The sequence below is a fragment of the Salvelinus sp. IW2-2015 genome, linkage group LG4q.1:29 (genome assembly GCF_002910315.2).
Source record: "Salvelinus sp. IW2-2015 linkage group LG4q.1:29, ASM291031v2, whole genome shotgun sequence".
Lineage (NCBI taxonomy): Eukaryota > Metazoa > Chordata > Actinopteri > Salmoniformes > Salmonidae > Salvelinus > Salvelinus sp. IW2-2015.
This window is the reverse complement of record NC_036842.1, coordinates 23605598-23624179: the sequence shown is the minus strand read 5'-3', so window position 1 is coordinate 23624179 and position 18582 is coordinate 23605598. Positions and strand designations below refer to the sequence as shown.

Sequence of the window (18582 nt, the reverse complement as noted above, 5' to 3'; positions counted from 1 at the left end):
GTCATGGTAACAAGCGTTCTATTATAAAGGCTGTCATGGTAACAAGCGTTCTATTATAAAGGCTGTCATGGTGATAAAATAATTTATAAGGTTACAGATAATGATTAAATAATTCTACCCGGAAACATAACCATTAGGGAGTATAGGTTATGGAGCATATATAAGGAATAATACAAATATTAAACATAAGTCCAACTAGGTTGGACTGGGGAAGAGAGGAGTGCATGTGTGTGCCTAAAGAAAACACAGAGGACAATTAAACTGTGTTTCAACCAACCCGGCTAGAACTCTGAGAAATTGTGATAGGACAGGGAGTACCCCTCCAGGTTTCCCTAATCTGGGGGAATGGAACTCTCGGCTGGGTAGTGATAAACTGTGGTGAGAACTCTGGAGAAGAAGATAGCTCTCCTAATGTTAGTGTGCATGTGTGTGCGTAAGTGAGAAGAATGGTATAAAAGGAATGTCTTTGTATATGAACTGCAGAGCTCTGGGAATTCTGTCTGTTTCATTTAAACCAGAACTTTACAAACTCTGGTTTGCAGACCGATTAGAATAATTGAAATGTATGAACATTGATAATAAAATTCCATATCACATGGTAACAAGCATTCTATTATAAATGCTGTCATGGCTAACTGCAATATTAGTGGGGGGGTTTCTCAAGATTTGAGTGTAGTAAAGTCTAGGCAACAATTAACATTGGATTGCTTTCTTTACATTTTTTTGCTTTGAGTTAGGTTCACATGAACCACTTTTTATTTTACACACAGAGACTGATCATGTAGATCATATTCTTTGTTGTTTAATTAGTTAAAACCTGCATTTCCTCCTAGCAGGGATTTATTGCATTTTTCAGTGCAACAAAAAAAAAGTGTCACCTTTTTGGACCCTCAGCAGTTTGCCATTACAATGAGCCCTTCCTCCTTTAGCTCCTCCCAGCAGACTCCACTGATACACACACACACACACACACACACTCACACACACACACACACACACACACACACACACTCACATACAGACAAACACACTTATACCCTCACACACTAATCGGCTGTCCCTGCTGTTGACTCTGACCCTGTCTGTCTGTCTCCTTCTGACCGTGGGTCTGTCTCCAAATTTGTGATGCTCTCTCTCTTTCTCTGTGAGTATTTGTCTCAAATGGTGTGGGAGTGTGTCAAGCGCCGGTCTGGGAGTGTGTGTGTATACACACTGTATGTTTATATGTCTGCATGTCTTTTTCTCTGTAGTCTCTTGAATGTTTTTCAATGTTTGTGTGTTTGTTTCTGTTTTTCCATCTACTTTGTGCCTCTGCGTCTCTCACGGTCTGATGATAGAGGTTACTGTTTATGACACTGAAATGGCACCAGGTATAATTGTGTCTTGAAACGTTCTTCTTCTCTGACAGCCCAGTGTGTTTTTTTCCTAATGATTGGCACAAGCTGTTGATCTACCCTGTCACCTTTCCCATTCTCTTTCTTACCTCTGCTTTCCTCTTTGACTAGACTATTTTCCTTTCTTTTTTTCTTCATTTTCTTCCAACTATTCCTCTGGATGGTTGTTATCCTCTGTCACTTCACCTCTGTCTTTCTTTGTCCCTCACTGTCACTTTCTACTACCACCTTGCTCACTCCCTGCCACTCTCTCTCCCTCCATCTGCCTTTCTCGTTCTTTCTCTATTATTCCATTGCTTGCTTTCTCTCTGTCCATCTCTTCCCCTCCTCTCCCTCCCCCCTCTCTTACGCCATGTCTCCCGTCTTCTCATCCAATCTTTCTCCCGTCTCCTCCCCAGCTCTCTCTCTAACGGTGTGCCTGCTCTCTTTGTTGGGGGATAGGTGGGGACCTGCCAGCCTCGTGTGGGACTCTGGATGAGGGGGAGCGTGAGGACCTAGACTGGGAGGAGGAGAGGGAGATGGAGAGACTGGCCTGTGAGGGAGATGACTTCATCCCACCCAAAATTATGGTGAGGGACTAGGGTTGAACAATTCTTCTAACTTTCTCAAAGTTCCCAGGTTTACCCAATGAGGACTGGCTGCATGTGAGCATGTTTACTGTGTTGGAATGTCACGGCAGTCGTGATTCTTTAAGATATGAATGAAAATAGGAGATTGACGAGAAGCTAACAGCCTACAGGAGAGGCAGCAKAATCTGGAGGATGCTCATCTTCTGTCAGGTGATACAGGGAGAAAGTTGAGAGAGAAAGAAAGGGGAAGAGAGAGAGATGACAATGATTATGAAATAACAAAAGAAAATGTGTTTTATGCTGAATTTTGTAATTCCCAGTGGAAAGATAGATTACACCTCAATTAGTGACATAACTCTGGAGGTCGAGGAGATAATTGTGTTTTTCTCTCAATGGAATCCTGCTATGTTATGTGAGTGCCAAGTAGTACTCAAATGTACTCAAAAGACCTTATATAAATCAATGGGCTACTTTTTGATCCTTAACTGATTGAAATAAAATGGAATTTAATTCAAGTGGAATCCTGTTTGATACCAGTACACACGCTGAGTGTACAAAATATTGGGAACATCTGCTCTTTTCATGACATAGACTGACCAGGTGAATCAAGGTGAAATCTATGATCATTGATGTCACTTGTTAAATCCATTTCAATCAGTAGAGATGAAGTGGAGGAGACAGGTTCAAGGAGTTTTAGGCCTTGAGACAATTGAGACATGGATTGTGTATGTGTGGCATTCAGAGGGTGAATGGGCAAGACAACATATTTAAGTGCACACCGGTCTGAGTGTGTCAAGAACTGCAATGCTGCTGGGGTTTTCACGCTCAACAGTTTCCTGTGTGTATCAAGAATGGTCCACCCCCCAAAGGACATCCAGCCAACTTGACACAACTGTGGGAAGCATTGGAGGCAACATGGGACAGCATCCCTGTGGAACGCTTTTGACATCTTGTAGAGTCCATGCCCTAATGAATTGAGGCTGTTCTGAGGGCAAAAAGGGGTGCAACTTAATATTAGGAAGGTGTTCTTAATGTTTTATACACTCAGTGTACAATGCATCTTGGCTACGCAGACAGACTAGTGTGAATAATGAATGTTCAGGTCCCTACAGGCACTGGTTGACAGACAGAACACAGCAGAGTGAATGGGACACTCCTTTCTCTTCGTCTCTCTTCTTTCTCCATCTCTCACTCTCAGCTGATCTCCTCCAAAGTCCCCAAGGCAGAGTACGTTCCCACCATCATCCGCAGGGATGACCCCTCAATCATCCCCATCCTCTATGTGAGTGGCTTTCTCTCGCACGCACACACCGTCACCCTGTTCTCTATGTGTCTGTATGCACAGGTGATAATACATCAGTTATCATGTATAATATTCAGTGAAGGATATTGCCTTTATAATCTCTGTCTCTCCAGGACCATGAACATGCTACGTTTGATGATATCCTCGGTAGGTAAACTGCCCTTTATGTGACTATGTCTGTTAGTTCTGTTAAAATCTTCATCCCAAATGGCAGTATATTCCCTATATAGCGCACTACTTTTGATCAGTCCTATAGGCCCTGATCAAAAGTAGCGCACTATTTAGTTTTTTTATTTTATTGAATCTTTATTTAACTCGGGAAGTCAGTTAAGAACATATTCTTATTTACAATGACGACCTACCCCGGCCAAAACCTAACCCAGGACGACGCTGGGCCAATTGTGCGCCGCCCTATGGGGCTCCCAATCACGGCCGGTTGTGATTTAGCCTGGAATCGAACCAGGGTCTGTAGTGACGCCTCTAGCACTGAGATGCATTACCTTAGACCGTTGGGCCACTCAGGAGTAGTGTGCCATTTGGGACGCAGACATGTTTGTGGAGTGGGACACATTATGCAGTGAGAATAATGCAGTGTTCCATATAGCTGTCTTTTAGTGTGGGGAAATCTATTTTTACTGTACTGCTTGTTGCTCTCATTCTAACCCCTCTCTTTTTCTTTCGCTTTCTCTCTAACCCCTCTCTGTTTCTCTCTCTTTCTCTCTCTCTAACCCCTCTCTCTCTCTTTCTCTCATTCTAACCACTCTCTTTTTCTCTCTCTTTCTCTCTCTCTAACCCCTCTTTCTCTCATTCTAACCCCTCTCTTTTTCTCTCTCTTTTCGCTTTCTCTCTAACCCCCTCTCCTCTCTTTCTCTCTCTCTAACCTCTCTCTTTTCTCTCTTCTCTCTCTCTAACCCCTCTCTCTCTTTTCTCTCATTCTAACCCTCTCTTTTTCTCTCTCTTTCTCTCTCTCTAACCCCTCTCTCTCTCTCTCATTCTAACCCTCTCTTTCTCTCTCTCTAACCCCTCTCTTTTTCTCTCTCTTTTTCTCTCTCTACCCCCTCTCTCTCTCTTTCTCTCATTCTAACTCTCTCTTTTCTCTCTCTCTAACCCTCTCTCTCTCTTTCTCTCATCTAACCCCTCTCTTTTTCTCTCTCTTTGCTTTCTCTCTAACCCCTCTCTCTCTCTCTTTCTCTCTCTCTAACCCCTCTCTTCTGTTTCTCTCATTCTAACCCTCTCTCTTTTCTCTCTCTGTTTCTCTCCTTTCTAACCCCTCTCTTTTCTTCTCTTTCCTTTCTCTTCTCCCTCTCTGTTTCTCCTCTCTTTTCTCTCTCTCTAACCCTCTCGTCCTTCTCTCTCTAACCCTCTCTCCTTTATGTTTCTCTCTTTCAATTCTTTCCTCTGTCTCAATCCCCTCTCTTTTTCTCTCCGTTTCTCTCCTCCGCCTCTATTTTCTCTCTCTGGTTCTTCTAAACGCCCTCTCTCTTCTCTTTCTTCTCTCATTCTATCATTCTTCTGTTTTCTCTCTCTCTACCCCTCTCTCTCTGTTTTCTCATCATTCCTAACCCTTCTTTTCTCTCTCTGTTTCTTCCTCTCATTCTAACCCCTCTCTTTCTCTCTCTGTTTCTCTCATTCTAAACCTCTCTTTTTCTCTCTCCTCTTTCTCATCTTCTAACCCCTCTCTGTTTCTCTCTCTCACCCCTGCTCTCTCTCTTTCTTCTCGTAACCCCTCTCTCTCTGTTTCCTCTCTTCTAAACCCTCTCTGTTTCTCTCTTCTAACCCCTCTCTGTTTCTCTTTCTTTCTCTCTCTCTAACCCCTCTCTCTGTTTCTCCTTCTTTCTCTCTTCTCTAAACCTCTCTCTCTGTTTCTCTTCTCTAACCCCTCTCTGTTTCTCTCTCTCTTAACCCCTCTCCTGTTTCTCTCTTTCTCTCTCTCTAACCCCTCCTCTCTTTTCTCTCTCTGTTTCTCTCTCTAACCCCTCTCTCTCTTTTCTCTCTCTCTAACCCCTCTCTCTTTGTTCTCTCTCTAACCCCTCTCTGTTTCTCTCTCTCTCACCCCTCTCTCTCTGTTTCTCTCTCTCTAACCCCTCTCTCTTTGTTTCTCTCTCTCTACCCCTCTCTGTTTCTCTCTCTCTAACCCTCTCTCTTTGTTTCTCTCTCTTAACCCCTCTCTCTCTGTTTCTCTCTCTCTAACCCTCTCTCTTCTGTTTCTCTTCTACCCCTCTCTGTTTCTCTCTCTCTACCCTCTCTCTCTGTTTCTCTCTCTCTAAACCCTTCTCTTTGTTCTCTCTCTCTAACCCCTCCTCTCTCTGTTTCTCTCTTCTCTAACCCCTCTCTTCTTTTTTCTCTCTCTCTAACCCTCTCTCTCTGTTTTCTCTCTCTAACCCTCTCTCTCTGTTTTCTCTCTCTAACCCTTCTCTGTTTCTCTTCTCTCTAACCCCTCCTCTCTCTGTTTCTCTCTCTTAACCCTCTCTCTTTGTTTTCTCTCTCTAAACCCCTCTCTCTCTTTTTCTCTCTCTCTAACCCCTCTCTCTTTGTTTCTCTCTCTCTAAACCCCTCTCTCTTTGTTTCTCTCATCTCTAACCCCTCTCTCTCTGTTTTCTCTCTCTAACCCCTCTCTCTCTGTTTCTCTTTTAACCTCTCTCTTGTTTCTCTCTCTCTACCCCTCTCTCTCGTTTTCTCTCCTCTCTAACCCCTCTCTCTTCTGTTTCTCTCTCTCTCTCTAAACCCCTCCTCTGGTTTCTCTCTCTCTAACCCTCTCTCTGTTTCTCCTCTCTCTCTTCAACCCCTCTGTTTCTCTCTCTCCAGAGGAGATTGACAAGAAGCTAACAGCCTACAGGAAGAGGCAGCAGAATCTGGAGGATGCTCATCTTCTGTCAGGTGAATACAGGGAGAAAGTTGAGAGAGAAAGAAAGGGGAGAAGAGAGAAGATGACAATGATTATGAAAGAACAAAAGAAAAATGGTGTTTTATGCTGAATTCTGTAATTCCCAGTGGAAAGATAGATTACACCTCCAATTAGTGAACATAACTCTGGAGGTCGAGGAGATAATTGTGTTTTTCTCTCAATGGAATCCTGCCATGTTATGTGAGTAGTGGTGTAGTGGTGTAGTGGTGTTGGTTTTAATCTTGGCTGGGAACTTGAAAAGCTACATCTCTGTGAGGTTCTTAGGGAGGTCCAGGGCATCTGTACCTGTTGAAGAATAAAGTGGCCACATTCGCCAAGGTGGAGAAAGAGGAGGACATGAGTCAGTGAGTGTCATCAGTCTTACTCTTCATACAGCAGCCATACTTCTTATGTGTCCCAAATGGCACACAGCACTACTTTTGCCCAAAGCCTTATGGGCCCTACGGGCCCTGGCGAATAGTAGTGCACTGCATAGGGAATAGGGTACCATTTGGGATGCAGACACAGTTCCTGTCTCTGTGTTAGTACTGTTCGAGTAGCAGGATTGTTGTAACTGAACCATGTCCTACAACAGGTTCTGGAGGAGGCTGAGTCGGTTTATGAGCAAAGTGAACCCTGAACCCAACCTCATCCACATTATGGGCTGCTACGTCCAGGGAAACCCCAATGGAGAGAAGGTACACTACATCTCTCACATGTTAAAACACACACATACCAGGTTACTTTAGAAAAATTGGTGTTGACTGATCAGATCAAATGATGACATAAAGAGCATTGTGTTGAACGCTGTGCGATGTTTAACAGTGAGAATCGCAGAATGGTGAACTTACCAAATGACTAGAGTTGACTGTGTGATATTAGGTTGCTTCTTGTGTAAATATTTTCAGTCTGGATTTTAATGACACACACACACACACACATACACACACTCCTTACTTTATGTGACTCAGTATGGTGCCTTGCTAATATATGGAGAGAGTTGAGAATCGCTGTCTTTCTTTCTCTCCCTCCTCACTCTCTACTTCTCCTCTCTCTCTACTTCTCTCTCTACTTCTCTCCCTCCTCTCTCTCTACTTCTCCTCTCTCTCTACTTCTCTCTCTACTTCTCTCCCTCCTCTCTCTCTACTTCTCCTCTCTCCCTCTTCTCTCTCTACTTCTCTCCCTCTTCTCTCTCTACTTCTCTCCCTTCCTCTCTCTCTACTTCTCTCCCCTCTCTCTCTCTCTACTTCTCTCCCTCCTCTCTACTCTACTTCTCTCCGCTTTCCTCTCTCTCTACTTTACTCCCTCCCTCTCTCTCTACTTTCTCTTCTCCTCCTCTCTCTCTCTTTCTCTCCCTCTCTCTCTCTCTACTTCTATCCATCCTCTCTCCTCTACTTCTCTCCCTCCTCTCTCTCTACTTCTCTCCCTTCCTCTTCTCTACTTCCTCTCTCTACTTCTCTCCCTCCTCTCTTCTTACTTCTCTTCCCTCCTCTCTCTCTACTCTCTCCCTCTCCTCTCCTACTTCTCTTCCACTTCCTCTCTCTTCTCTTCTCTCCCTCCTTCTCTCTACTTCTCTCCCCTCTCTCTCTCTACTTCTCTCCCCCTCTCTCTCACTTCTCTCCCTCCTCTCTCTCTACTTCTCTCCCTCCTCTCTCTCTACTTCCCCCTCCTTTCTCTCTCTCTCTCCTCTTCCCTCCTCTCTCTTCTATCTTCTCTCCCTCCTCTCTCTGCTATCTTCTCCTCTCTCTCTACTTCTCCTCTCTCTCTACTTCTCCTCTCTCTCTATTCTCTCTCCTCTCTCTCCTCTCTCTCTCTTCTCTCTCTTCCCTCTCATCTCTACTTCTATCCCTCCTCTCCTCTACTTCTCCTCTCTCTTACTTCTCCTCTCTCTCTACTCTCCATCCTCTCTCTCTTCTCCTCTCTCTCTACTTCCCTCTCCTCCTCTCTCTCTACTTCTCTCCCTCCTGCTCTCTCTTACTTTCTTCCCTCCTCTCTCTCTATTCTCTCCCTCCTCTCTCCTACTTCTCTCCCTCCTCTCTCTCTACTTCTCTCCCTCCTCTCTCTCTTACTGTCTCTCCCTCCCTCTCTACTTCTCTCCCTCCCTCTCTACTCTCTACTGTCTTTCCCTCTCAAGAGCCCATCCCTCCATAAGAGCCCATTATCTCATCCTGAGTCATGTTTCTGGATTTGGCAGAGAGGCACAGGGACCAAGTGACTGTGACAGGGGAGAGGCTGCTACACCATTCTCCACTTAAAGCCACACGCACGCACGCACGCCACGCACGCACGCACGCACGCACGCACGCACGCACGCACGCACGCACGCACGCACCACACACACACACACACACACACACACACACACACACACACACACACACACATAAACAGAGTGTGTACACACACATAGACACACTCTCTGCTAAAGTGCTTGGCGTTGTTAGTTACATAATGTGAAGTGCTCTCTGGCATCTCTGTTGTGAAGCTGTTAAGGGGAGTATACAGTACAGTAAAATGCTGGGGCCAAGATAGCTGTCTGGTTAAGCACTATAAACAACCCTCTAGTCCCCAGGCTCTGCTCTGCCGTCCTCTCTGCTGTCTCCTCTCTCATTATTTGTCTGACTGTGGATCTAGAGACCACGGAAACAGACATGTGATGTCAAAGGTTATGAAAGTGATTGTGTACATCTTATCTATGATGGGGGTAAAGACCGTATGTATATATGTGACCTTAGTTTCTGCATCAGTGTCTGTCTGAAGGTTTGAGCATGAATATGTGTGCATAGGAGGTGTATGTAGCGTGAGTGAGTGAGTGAGTGAATGACTGAGTGAGTGAGTGAGTGAGCGTGTGTCTCTGCCTGGCTGCCTGCCTGCATAGATGAGCGTTTGCTTGTGCATGCGTGTGTGTGAGACAGATGCAGGGCAAATGTCCACTCCTCCTCTCCACTCCTCCTTTCCTCCTCTCCACTCCTCCACTCCTCCTCTCCACTCCTCCTCTCCTCCTCTCCACTCCTCCTCTCCTTCTCTCTACCTTTCAGAGTTATAGTCAGGTCATGGTTCCTGCTCCACTGAACACCCTCTAAAAAAATCAAAAAACCTTCTCAGAATGCAGCTAACCAACCGTTTCCTGCTCAGCAGTAGACTTTTATCACATATTGACTGTGTGATATGTCATCATTTACAGTTCCAACAAGTACTCCTCCTATACTCAGAATTCTGGATCTGGGGATCTGACTCTTAGAATTCTCCTTCTTGACCTTGACTCAATACCCCCAGTGCATTATCATTCCATTTGTATAGGCCTTGACTCAATACCCCAGTGCATTATCATTCCATTTGTATAGGCCTTGACTCAATACCCCAGTGCATTATCATTCTATTTGTATTGGCCTTGACTCAATACCCCAGCGCATTATCATTCTATTTGTATTGGCCTTGACTCAATACCCCGGCGCATTATCATTCTATTTGTATTGGCCTTGACTCAATACCACCAGCGCATTATCATTCTATTTGTATTGACTTGACTCAATACCCCAGCGCATTATCATTCTATTTGTATTGGCATTTGACTCAATACCCAGGGTGCATTATCATTCTATTTTGTATTGACCTTGACTCAATACCCCAGCGCATTATCATTCTATTTGTATTGGCATTGACTCAATACCCAGGTGCATTATCATTCTATTTGTATTGGCCTTGACTCAATACCCCATTGCATTATCATTATATTTGTATAGGCCTTGACTCAATACCACCAGCGCATTATCATTCTATTTGTATTGGCCTTGACTCAATACCCCAGCGCATTATCATTCTATTTGTATTGGCCTTTGACTCAATACCCGCAGCGCATTATCATTCTATTTGTATTGGCCTTGACTCAATACCCCAGCGCATTATCATTCTATTTGTATTGGCCTTGACTCGATACCCCAGCGCATTATCAATTCTATTTGGTATTGGCCTTGACTCAATACCCCAGCGCATTATCATTCTATTTGTATTGGCCTTGACTGCAATACCCCAGCGCATTATCATTTATTTGTATTGGCCTTGACTCATACCCCAGGCATTATCATTCTATTTGTATTGGCCTTGACTCAATACCCCACGCATTATCATTCTATTTGTATTGGCCTTGACTCAATACCCCAGCGCATTATCATTCTTTTGTATTGGCCTTGACTCAATACCCCAGCGCATTATCATTCTATTTGTATTGGCCTTGACTCAATACCCAGCGCATTATCATTCTATTTGTATTGGCTTGACTCAATACCCCAGCGCATTATCATTCTATTTGTATTGGCCTTGACTCAATACCCCAGCGCATAATCATTCTATTTGTATTGGCCTTGACTCAATACCCAGCGCATTATCATTCTCTATTTGTATTGCCTTGACTCAATACCCCAGCGCATTATCATTCTATTTGTATTGGCCTTGACTCAATACCCCAGCGCATTATCATCTATTTGTATTGGCCTTGACTCAATACCCAGCGCATTATCATTCTATTTGTTATTGGCCTTGACTCAATACCCCAGCGCATTATCATTCTATTTGTATTGGCCTTGACTCAATACCCAGCGCATTATCATTCTATTTGTATTGGCCTTGACTAATACCCCAGCGCATTATCATTCTATTTGTATGGCCTTGACTCATAACCCCAGCGCATTATCATTCTATTTGTATTGGCCTTGACTCAATACCCCAGCGCATTATCATTCTATTTGTATTGGCCTTGACTCATACCCCAGCGCATTATCATTCTATTTGTATTGGCGCGGTGTTTTGACTTGAGGACACAGGTTGGCAGATCAGAAGAAACAGCTCGGATGGGCTTCCTGCTAAGTGAAGACAGTTGTGCTCCCTGAAGAGAAATCAAGCTTCAATAAAACACTACAGCAAAGGCTCCTGGAATGAGAGTTATCAGCCAGTATGTCTAGATCCATTCAATTACAGATGAGCTATTCTTTGATTTCTCTCTTGAGGGCAAGTCTCCAGAGGTGAGTATGGAGAGGTGTTCCTCAGAGCAGGCGGTGTCATCACAGAGTAGAGAAAAAGGAACACACATAGACTGGCAATCACTGGTGCCTTTGAACATTTCCTTCTACACACGCGCTTTCTCTCTCTCTTCTCTTTCGCCCTCCCTGTCACCCATCTTAGATGAATGCGCAGTTTTCCGCAGCCATAAAGCTTGGAGCTGGAGGCTCACTGTGGCGGGTGCTAGGTCCAGGCTGGAGGACCCCGTCAGGACCTAGCAGGAGGAAGAGCCAGGTTCTAAGGCCAGGCTGGAGGATTAATTGTGTCTGTTCTTATTGTTGGCCAACAGCTGTTCCAGAAGCTAAAGAACCTGATGAGGCCTTACTCCATCGAATTTGAGTCACCACTGGAGCTGTCGCCACAGGGTGAGGACTGTCAGACGCACGCACGCACGCACGCACGCACGCACGCACGCACGCACGCACGCACGCACGCACGCACGCACGCACCACGCACGCACGCACACACACACACACACAACACACACACACACACAACACACACACACACACACACACACACATACATACATACATACATACATACATACATGTATTTCAAAGTAAGTATTTATTGATGGACTTGTTCCCTCAATTAAAAGTGTTATTATTTCTCCTTCTTACACTCTCTCTCTGTCCCTCACATTTTTCATTTATCCCTGTTGCCCATTCGTCCTGTTTCTGCTCTCTGTCTCTGCAACTGTTTTTTTATATTTTTATAATTAAAACATATATATATTTTTTTTTTGTATTTTACCCCCTTTTTCCCACAATTTCATGGTATCCAATTGTTAGTAGTTACTATCTTGTCTCATCGCTACAACTCCCATACGGGCTCGGGAGAGATGAGGTCGAGAGCCATGCATCCTCCGAAGCACAACCCAACCAAGCCGCACTGCTTCTTAACACAGCGTGCCTCCAACCCGGAAGCCAGCCGCACCAATGTGTCGGAGGAAACACTGTACACCTAGTGACCTGGTCAGCGTACACTGCGCCGGCCTGCCACAGGAGTCGCTAGTGCGCGATGAGACAAGGATATCCTACCGCCAAACCCTCCCTAACCCGGACGACGCTAGGCCAATTGTGCGTCGCCCCACAGACCTCTCGGGCGCGGCCAGCTGTGACAGAGCCTGGCGCGAACCCAGAGTCTCTGGTGCACAGCTAGCACTGCGTAACAGTGCCCTAGACCACTGCGCCACCCGGGAGGCCCGGAAGGAGTTCTGCTACTGTTATCTCTCTCTACTACTGCTCTCTGTCTCTGCTACTGCTCTCTCTCTCTCTCTGCTCCTGCTTCTCTCTCTCTGCTACTGCTCTCTCTCTGCTACTGCTCTCTCTCTCTGCTACTGCTCTCTCTCTCGCTACTGCTCTCTCTCTCTGCTACTGCTCTCTCTCTCTGCTACTGCTCTCTCGCTCTGCTACTGCTCTCTCTCTGCTACTGCTCTCTGTCTCTGCTCCTGCTCTCTCTCTCTGCTCCTGCTCTCTCTCTCTCTGCTCCTGCTCTCTGTCTCTGCTCCTGCTCTCTCTCTCTGCTTCTGCTCTCTGTCTCTGCTACTGCTCTCTGTCTCTGCTCCTGCTCTCTCTCTCTGCTCCTGCTCTCTCTCTCTCTGCTCCTGCCCTCTGTCTCTGCTCCTGCTCTCTCTCTCTGCTACTGCTCTCTGTCTCTGCTACTGCTCTCTGTCTCTGCTCCTGCTCGCTGTCTCTGCTCCTGCTCTCTGTCTCTGCTATTGCTCTCTCCTCTGCTACTGCTCTCTGTCTCTGCTACTGCTCTCTGTTCTGCTACTGGTCTCTGTCTCTGCTACTGCTCTCTGTCTCTGCTACTGCTCTCTCTCTCTGCTCCTGCTCTCTGTCTTTGCTACTGCCTCTCTCTCTCTGCTACTGCTCTCTCTCTCTCTGCTCCTGCTCTCTGTCTCTGCTACTGCTCTCTCTCTCTCTCTCTGCTACCTCTCTTTCAATTTGCTCTCATTTTGATTTCTTCCTCTGTCACTCCTATGGGTCCATTCACTGTAACTGGAACATCTTGTCTCTCTCTTTCCCTCCCTCCCTCCCTCCCTCCCCTCCTCCCTCCTCCTCCCTCCCTCCCCTTCCCTCCCTCCGCTACCTCCACTACCCTATCCTCATGTCGCCGACCTCCCTTCCCCTCCCTCCTCCTCCCTCCCTCCCTCCTCACCTCCCTCCTCCTCCCTCCTTTTACACAACGGCTGGATGATTATGTGATATTTTGTTGTGAGTTAGATAAGGTCAGGAAGATTAATGGCAGACAGTGACTCACTGTGAGAGAGGGTCAAACCAGTCTGCTCCCTGAATAGTGAATGACGTCTCCCATAGCGGCAACACACAATGATAGAAAGTTGAACCATCCATTGTAAATGATATTGTTCTTGAGAATAACCAGTCAAATGTTAAAGAGATTATTTTCATATTCATATTCAATATCTGTGTGTAACACACACAGTATATTAAGGGTGGGTTGCACCAACATGGTAAAATTCATCTTAGGTTAGACCTAATCTAGACTTTATAAATCTAGGATTATATTTAAACAGAGATGTGTTGCACCACTTGAATTTATCTGGTTTAATAAAGGTTAGATCTTTAAACTATGATTAGTGACATGTCATAATGGATTCACCAAAACAATGATGTTCTAATTCCATTTCTATGGAAGCAGACCATCACTGCTCATCGCTAGCAAGCAAAGGGAGTTTTCACTTCAGACTAAATTATTGAATTAATTGTGCTTTTTGTCAAATTAGTTAGCTGGCTAGTTTACTTTTACAAACATGATAAACCAAAGTAACATAACTGTTAATCGCACCAAAAATACAGCAGATACACTGGCTTGTTAAACCTCCTCCAGCGGTAGTTTTAGAATGAACACCTGGTCAATGGAGCGACAGGATTCAATTTGATCTGGGTTTAAAGAATAATTACATTTAACTAGGATACATTTTAAACTAAGCTTTGTGCAACATGATTAATAGATAAACCTGGATTTCAACCAGTTTAAGAGTTAATCCATGTTGGTGCAACACAACCTAGTATATTAAGGTGGACTCGCTTGAGGGGAACATCTAAACTAGCTCAGTCCTTGTATTTGTAACTAGATAAGGTGCCCTGTAGAGGAACATATCATTGAATGTTTACTTCTTTTATCTAGGAAAAGAGATTATTGAGATGTACTTTGACTTCCGTCTCTTCCGTCTGTGGAAAACCCGCCAGCACTCCAAACTCCTGGACTACGAAGATCTTTTGTGACGGGGCTCCAAGTGAAGTCCACCCTGTAGCATACATACAGTCTATACTGGGGCAGGAGGACCCACTGAACACCACTGCTCAACTCAACCCTACTGCTCAACACAACTGTAACACCCATCATACCTGCTTTCATCCAGGAGAGGACTGGGAGAGGTGGAAGAGGAGAAGAGGGAGAGGAGGAAGAGGAGGAGGATGAAGGGTGACATAGCAGCTTTCACTGCGCTGTGTGCCTAACCCATTATTTATTTCAACTCTCCTCTTCACCTCCTACACAACCACAAAGGTCAGGGGTTAAAAAGAGAGAAACCAAGTCAAAGGAATGCTAGAAGGACAAGGAGACCTGAAGATTGGAGAGAAGGAGTGATGGAGTATAAACAGAGAGACAGAGGGATGAAGGGATCTTCTGTGCTCTCTCTTTCTCTCCCTCTGGAAAGGTGTCTGAGGTGCTCTCTCTTTCTCTCCCTCTGGAAAGGTGTCTGAGGTGCTCTCTCTTTCTCTCCCTCTGGAAAGGTGTCTGAGGTGCCTTCTCTTTCTCTTCCTCTGGAAAGGTGTCTGAGGTGCTCTCTCTTTCTCTCCCTCTGGAAAGGTGTCTGAGGTGCTCTCTCTTTCTCTCCCTCTGGAAAGGTGTCTGAGGTGCTTATAGCAATTTTCTGGTTCTGTAGTTGTTGGTTCTTTCAGATAATCTGGATTGGAGAAGCATAAATAAATGTATATACATCCCATGAATATAGCCTAGCTCTAGTCATGCAAATACTCTATATATGAGAATATGATATTTTTGATGTGTATCGTTGTGGTGTTTCTTATGGACTGTTTTCAATAACTCAGGTTTTAGCCATGAAATAATCTCTGTTTGTTTGATCCCCTACTCTATCAGATGTTGTTATCATCATTGCCATTGCTTGGGATGAATGTATATCACAGAGACATTTATCTTCTATCTATGTCAACTGATTCAGCTCCAGATCCAAAAGTGTAGGGATGATGTGACCACAAATACAGCGTGCGTGGGCGTGTGTGTGCGTGTCCGTGTCCGTGTTCCCTCTGTGATATAGCCAACCTGAACCATTCAATTTCTCACCACAGAGTGAAGTCACTGACACACACTTCCAGCAGATAACTTGTGATGTCAGGTCTGGTGTCATCGCCAACAGCTCAAGCAAAGCTCCTATTAGTGTTACCCAGTAACAGTAAATGATCAGGGGACGTCTACAAGGAACAGCTGCTCTGCTTACTGTTGGAAAAGAGAAAGACATAACTTCACACTAGTCAAAGCCAGCCTGCTTACGCACACAGCATTATTCCCTGCCAAGGTATTCTCTGTCAGCGCCAAATCAACACAACATAACACAAACACATTTGTCTTCCTTTGTGTGGCTGTTCTGTCGGCCTGTGTCATGCTCTTGAAAAATGTACTGTTTCTGAGGGGAACTAACGGGTGAAGAGTTGAGGGGTAGATATCGATGTCATCCCTCAGATGTAGCAATAGATGTGGTGGTGTGTTGGCACTTGAACAATACTTGTACATGGGGACCTTGACCCACCTCCGAAAGCTCTAACTGTTAGAGACCCAGACTCTGACTCAGCGCTCTGAAAGCAGTTCTATATGTACTCTTCCGTTCAGCCTTCGATGCTACATCTAAAGATGCAAACACCCATACTGTGTATCTCTCTGTCCACCCGTATCTGATCATTTATGTAACATCAATCTCTATGACTGTACTGTTACCTTTTAAATATTTAAAAAAGTGTGAGTGAAAACATAAGAGCGGATTGAAAAGAAATGTATCAAAAATACATTTGGATTTGTTTTAGTTAAAGTTGAAGTGGGAAGTTTACATACACCTGAGCCAAATACATTTAAACTCAGTTCTTCACAATTCCTGACATTTAATCCTAGTAAAAATTCCCTGTTTATGTCAGTTAGGATCACCACTTTATTTTAAGAATGTGAAATGTCAGAATAATAGTAGAGAGAATGATTTATTTCAGCTTTAATTTCTTTCATCACATTCCCAGTGGGTCAGAAGTTTACATACACTCAATTACTATTTGGAAGCATTGCCTTTAAATTGTTTAACTTGGGTCAAACATTTCGGGTAGCCTTACACAAGCTTCCCACAATAAGTTGGGTGAATTTTGGCCCATTCCTCCTGACAGAGCTGGCGTAACTGAGTCAGGTCTGTAGGCCTCCTTGCTCGCACACCTTTTTCAGTTCTGCCACAAATGTTCTATGGGATTGAGGTCAGGGCTTTGTGATGGCCACTCCAATACCTTGACTTGTTTGTCCTTAAGCCATTTTGCCACAACTTTGGAAGTATGCTTGGGGTCGTTGTCCATTTGGAAGACCCATTTCCGACCAAGCTTTAACTTCCTGACTGATGTCTTGAGATGTTGCTTCAATATATCACATAATTTTCCTGCCTCATGATGCCACCTATTTTGTGAAGTGCACCAGTCCCTCCTGCAGCAAAGCACCCTCACAACATGATGCTTCCAACCCCGTGCTTCACAGTGGGGATGGTGTTCTTCGGCTTGCAAGCCTCCCTCTTTTTCCTCCAAACAAAACAATGGTCATTATGGCTAAAGAGTTCAATTTTTGTTTCATCAGACCAGAGGACATTTCTCCAAAAAGTACGATCTTTGTCCCCATGTGCAGTTGCAAACCGTAGTCTGGCTTTTTTATGGCGGTTTTGGAGCAGTGGCTTCTTCCTTGCTGAGCGGCCTTTCAGGTTATGTCGACATAGGACTCATTTACTGTGGATATAGATACTTTTGTACCCGTTTCCTCCAGCATCTTCAAAGCTCCTTTGTTGTTGTTCTGGGATTGATTTGCACTTTTCGCACCAAGTACATTCATCTCTAGGACAGAACGCTCTCCTTCCTGAGCGGTAGACGGCTGCGTGGTCCCATGGTGTTTATACTTGTTTACTATTGTTTGTACAGATGAACATGGTACCTTCAGGCGTTTGGAAATTGCTCCCAAGGATGAACCAGACTTGTGGTCTACAATTTTTTTTCTGAGGTCTTGGCTGATTTCTTTTGATTTTCCCATGATGTCAAGCAAAGAGGCACTGAGTTTGAAGATAGTCCTTGAAATACATCCACGGGTACACCTCCAATTGACTCAAATTATGTCAATTAGCCTATCAGAAGCTTCTAAAGCCATGACATCATTTTCTGGAATCGTCCAAGCTGTTTAAAGGCACAGTCAATTTAGTGTATGTAAACTTCTGACCCACTGGAATTGGGATATAGTGAATTATAAGTTAAATAATCTGTCTGTAAACAATTGTTGGAAAAACTAATTGTGTCATGCACAAAGTAGATGACCTAACCGACTTGCCAAAACTATAGTTTGTTAACAAGAAATTTGTGAAGTGGTTGAAAAACGAGGTTTAATGACACCAACCTAAGTGTTTGTAAACTTCCGACATCAACTGTACTTATTTGAGCTATTTGCTTCTTGCCTCTATCCAGGTTACTGTGTATGCTATGGTATATAGCGCACCGAGTGAGAATCCACAGACATGATCTGTGGTTTGTAGCAGCTACATGGTAGAGATGGGAGGAAAGTAAGAAAGTTGAAAATGCCCGAAAATGGACTTTCTCACTCTTTTTGATACTCTCTCTTGCTAACAACAGGGCTTTATGTGCAGCGACTCTTCAGAGTTGTGGAGCACTGAGGAAGAATAAAAACAAAACACTTGTTCATGTCTCATAGGAACTCAGACAGAGAATGATGCTGTTTTTAATGTCTGCCTATAGGCTCTGCTCAAAAGTAGTGCACTATAAAGGGAATAGGGTGCATTTGGGAAAAAGCCTAGGAGATCTTCTCTTTAGCCACGTCTTTCCTCCTCTCCTCTTCTGCATCCTCCCATCACTCCTCTCTTGGCTGCCCACTGAGAGATGGCTGGTGGCTGGCTCAGATGGAAGATGATTGGCTTTGTTAGAGGATGATTGATCGATGACACACTGAATAGGCATACAGCCCGCCCACTTGGTGGATTGTGGCCGCGTTCCTGGCTGACTACATTGAAGACTCATGTATTTCAGATTTCACAACGCCTGGATAGGTGTTTAACATATCATCAAACCAAATCATATAATACAGAAATCTGAT

General features: G+C 44.5%; 1 pseudogene; it reads left to right on the top strand.

Annotated features, from left to right (window-relative positions):
* Nucleotides 1-16659, top strand: part of LOC111960859 (NMDA receptor synaptonuclear signaling and neuronal migration factor-like) — a 66210-nt pseudogene extending 49551 nt beyond the window's left edge.
* Nucleotides 16660-18582: the final 1923 nt, after the last annotated feature.